General features: G+C 37.5%; 2 non-coding genes across 2 annotated transcripts; both read left to right on the top strand.

Annotated features, from left to right (window-relative positions):
• Positions 1-2,203: 2,203 nt before the first annotated feature.
• TRNAS-AGA lies at positions 2,204-2,285 on the top strand. Its single transcript has one exon. It is a non-coding gene; the product is annotated as a tRNA-Ser (tRNA).
• A 2,385-nt stretch (positions 2,286-4,670) lies between these two features.
• On the top strand, positions 4,671-4,742 carry TRNAM-CAU. The gene has a single exon. It is a non-coding gene; the product is annotated as a tRNA-Met (tRNA).
• Positions 4,743-4,951: the final 209 nt, after the last annotated feature.

Raw genomic sequence — 4,951 nt, forward strand, 5'->3', positions numbered from 1 at the left:
AATTGCCTCAAGTGGTCTTTGGACTAACTATCTTGTTCAATGCACTCCACGGTGAATAAATGCATTCATCTTGAACTTGTTTCTCAAATAATCAATGCAAAGTATGAAGATTTCTCCCCTCCTTCTTGTCCGTTAACCTTTAACTGGGCTTTAAAAATTTGGGGGTGGGGGAGAATATTGGGATAGAGAAAGGTTTTATGAGTCTTTTATATTTTGTAACATAAATTTTCACCTTTTTAAGATTTGGAGAACTGTTCTGTTTGAGTTCTGCTTCACATTATCCTGCGTATTTATGCAGAAAAAGAAAGTTTATAAACAGGTGGTTTGCCTTTTAAATCAAATGGTTTTGAGTTTTCTAAAAGACTGCCAATGATTAAAAAACAACACATTAGAAATGTTCTGAATATATGAGGGTACTTCAAAAATTCATTGAAAGATTTGTGTTATTATTTAATTTTATTTTTCCATGAACTTTTTGAAATACCCTCATATTTATTCAGAGATTGAATGATCCATTCTTACTGTTCATTATTCCATGTCTCCAACCATCAGTGATTGCACAGTTGATCTATGTAGATGCAGGTAAATTTAAATTATTTTATCTTGAATTGCACTTAATTTTCAGAAGAAATATAAGATTTTTCTGACCAATATCTAAATGAAACCAAAAGCTGTTTTTTAAAAAACTTTTGGGAATTCAAGTTAAACTTTAAGAAACAACCTAGACCATTTTTTCTACTTTCTCAAGATGTATCAATTGCCTTGAATTTCACCTGTAACCTGTTAAGAATTTTGCTTTTTCATAGAATGGTGCCTAGGGTTGAGTGTTCCCACCCCCAAAAAACTTGACCCCCACTGAAACAGTGTTAAGAGAGTCAGAAATCCTATTATGGTAATTGAAAAGTGGGGCCTTGAAGAGGTGATTAGATTGTAGGACTGTACCATAGTGAATGGATTAATAATGGTGGTCAGGAGCGTGGTTCTAAGGGCTTTAAAATGGGAGCACAAAGACTCTGTCTCTCTCTCTCTCTGCTTCACCATCTCAGTGTGATACTCTGCCATCACTGTTGCCACCACCAAGATTCTCACTAGATGTGTTCCCTGGACTTTGGACTTCCCAGTCTCCAAAACTATAAGCAATAAATTTCATTTTCTTTATAAATTACCCAGTTCCATGTATTTTGTTATAAGCAATAGAAACGGACTAATATAAATGGGGACTGTGCACCTTTGAATTTTGGCATGAGGTGAATGAATGGTTAAGGTCAGAATCTGCTAATCAATTTTTCCATATTACATATTAGCGGATTACTCTTCCTTATAAAACCAACATTCTGGCACATAGAGAGATAGTGGTTGTTTGGCTTATTGACAAATATTGGATGAAAATTGCCTCCTCTTTTTAAGGCTTACTGATGGCATATGAATATATTGCTTACCAGCTTAGTTCCATAAATGGCTACCTGAGGAAAATGTTTAACCATCCATGTTTAACCATCTTGTCAGTTTTACTTCTGTAGCGTATGTAGAAATAATGCTGAAGGCACAAATAGTGTCTGTGGGCAGAGAGCACTGAACATCAATTAAGATATCCTGGCTACTGATCTAAATCTAATTCTCAGGAGCTGTGTGAGCTTAGATACTTTCTCATTTTCCTCATTTATTACGTGAGGACTAAATGAGGCATGTATATAAATAAGGGTATTTTGCAAAATGTGAAGCATTGTTTACATGTTAGTGACTAGCATTATGTAGCTAAAAGTATATCCTGGAGTGTATTTAATGTCAGCATCATAGAAAATGCACCTCATTCATTTTATCAGTTGAAACATCTTGTACTACATGGGTTTCCAGAATTTATTTTTTTAAATGATGGTCATTTCGAGTTTTTCCAAATCGTTGCTATGACTCAAAATTCTTCAGCGAATGTTAGAGCGTTTCGGTGTATCCCATGGATCCCCATTAGAAGAGTAGGAAGCTTGGTCTCTGGAACTGCCTCCTGCTTATTATCCTTCCCTCAGACGATAGGAATAGGGGTCCTTTCAGTTCTGAGGACAAAGTATTACTTGTCAATCTGCCACAACATCTTTGACGTCTACTTACTGTCAAAGAATAAGAAACATTAATAGCGAACATACTTTGTAGTAGAAAATTTGGCCTTTTGAAAACTGCTGTTAATGCTAATGAGCATTACACCCTGTAGGTAGTCGTGGCCGAGTGGTTAAGGCGATGGACTAGAAATCCATTGGGGTCTCCCCGCGCAGGTTCGAATCCTGCCGACTACGGTACCCTTTAATCCGTTGATACATTAACAGGCTGAGGAATTGACATTGTCTCTCCCGCAAAAAAACCCATAACCTGATTGCTTCCCAGCCTGAATAAGCTTTTCCCCATCATGGACCCAGTAAAAATATTCCGCGTGCTTCCCAGAACAAAGAGAAATTGCATTTCTTTAATAAAGTAATCGACCACAGTCCTACTGGTGTTTTCTTTTTCCCCAAGAAGAGCCCAGGTGTTGCTTTTATATTTCCTGTGATCATAACTCTGTTTTGAAGACAGCATTTCCTAAAGAAAAAGTGGGTGGAAGTGTTCGCGTCTCCAAAAACTTGCTCTCTTATCTGGGGTCTCCGCCAGTCATGTACGTCCTCCTTAACGTGGAAAAGAAAATTCTAGGAAATTCAGGATCAAATACTAGAAAGCCAAGACTCATAGTCATGGTTGTCTAAACTCGAATCTAAACTGGGCATGAATGATCAAACCTCTATACAAGTAAAGAAATTAAGTAAAACAATTTTCTTTGTAGTCCAATCAAAATGAATCGACGATGTCACTCCGGGCTGGCTTCTTCCAGAGTCCAGGATGTTGGTGAAGCGAGGGGACTAAAAACGAGGTGAGGTTGTGGATCGTTCTGAGCACAGAACCAGCCTCAGTTCTGATGCAGAATCGCATCAGAATCATCACACTGTATGATTAACTAAGGATGGGTTAATGTAGTGACCAAAGGAGTGCTAATTACAATTGAGTACCTCGGCAGGAATTCCTGGGGGGATTCAGTCTATCACTGGCTTGGCGTCTTGGTGGCGTTTGTCCTCACTGCTTGCCATGCTACATCCGTATCTGATATCAGTTTTTCATGCCTTCTTTCCTTATTATTTGATCATTCCATCCAAGAATTTAGCAATTCTATTAGTTTTTTCAAATAAAATGTTGGCTTTGTTCTTCATTTCCATTTTGTGTTTCTATGCTACTGCAATTACTCAGCCATTTTCTTCTTTATTTCTTTCCCTAAGATTTCTTTGGGTATAATTTGCTTATTTTCTAATTTCTTCCAGTGGGTCTTAGATCATTGATATTCATCTTTTGCTTTATTTTACATATGCAGTTAAGAGTTCAAGTATCTAGGGCTGGCGGGTTAGCTCAGTAGATTAGAGTGTGTTGTTGTAACACCAAGGTAAAGGGTTCAGATTCCCCATACCAGCCAGCCGTCAAAAAAACCAACCAAACAAACACAAAACGGGTTTAAGCATCTAAGCACCTGTGGCTGCACGAACCAGACTTCTTAAGTATTGTTTTCAATATCATTCTTTTCAATATATTTTAATTCCCATTTAGATATCTTCTTTGAACCATAGTATATTTCTCATCTTACGAACATAACACAATTTTCCATTTTTAATTGATTTCTAGCAAAATGTATTGTAGTTAGACACTAGTATTTATCTCTCAGAATTTTGGTAACTTGCTTTATAACCAGCAGAGCAAAAGGCCTTTTTTTTTTTTTTTTTTTTTTTTTGTTTCCATGTGTGCTTGAAAAAGAGGTTTGTCTTCAGAAGCTGAAGTGTTTAGTGCTCTTTTAGGTAAGCTAGGTCAAATTTAGGTCATCATACTGTTTAAAACTTTTACATCTTTACTGGGTTTTCCCCCTTCCTCTTCTGCTTTTCAGTTAGTTTCTGACGAATGTATATTGTGTTAAAATTTTATAACTATGATTATGGCTTATGTCAATTCCTTTATTTTCTGCATCGCTGTCTTCCAAAGCAAACAAAGCATCCTAAACAAATTGCTATCTACGAGATACCTATGAATTGGCAAGTGTCACCTTTAAGTGGCATTTAAAATAAAGATAACACCCAGTGGGGAAAAAAAATCTGGGCTTAAATTACACAGGATTCAGAATACTTAGAGTGTTAAGAGAATGAGTATTGCTTTGCTTCTGTCTTTCTTTTGCATGCTTCTTTCCTCAGCCCTAAAGGGAAAAATAACACAAATTGGAGGCTTCTTTTCTCACAGTAAGGGTTGAAATGGAGATGAAGTAGACGTTTCAATCACCCTCTAACCAAAGAGGTTCCACCCCCTTCTACTGGACCTATCTATGTCACATTCCAGTGTACCAAAAGTGTATTGTGAAGTGCCAACACCCCATTAAGCCCTCTCTGAGAAAAGAGGAACTCAAATACTTGATTAGGACTGAGGTTTAGGATGTGGGTGCACTTTTGGCATCCTAATTTACAAGATTGAGGTTAATGAATCGTATGGCCACATTTTAAAGGTAATATTTCTTAGGCAGCTTTGTGCTTAAAATCACAGTTTAGGTACTTTAAACCTTAGTAAAATTAGATTACTTAACATGGAAAGGGATTAAGGTAAGTACGTCAGTTCTAACGGAAGCAAGCAGAGTGGCGCAGCGGAAGCGTGCTGGGCCCATAACCCAGAGGTCGATGGATCGAAACCATCCTCTGCTAGGTTCGTTTTCTTTCATTCCTAAGAGCACAAAAGACTTCACCAATAGGAACACAGGGCTCCAAAGACCATAAAAAAACCGGAAATCCTTGCTTCCAAGGATAGACAGACAGAAGGCTATTTTCCTAAAAAGCCGGAAATCCTTGCTTCCAAGGATAGACAGAGAGAAGGCTCTTTTCCTAGATGACAAGTTCGCTACAACCTTGGGGCA

Source organism: Galeopterus variegatus, unplaced genomic scaffold (assembly GCF_000696425.1).
Source record: "Galeopterus variegatus unplaced genomic scaffold, G_variegatus-3.0.2 Scaffold2496, whole genome shotgun sequence".
NCBI lineage: Eukaryota > Metazoa > Chordata > Mammalia > Dermoptera > Cynocephalidae > Galeopterus > Galeopterus variegatus.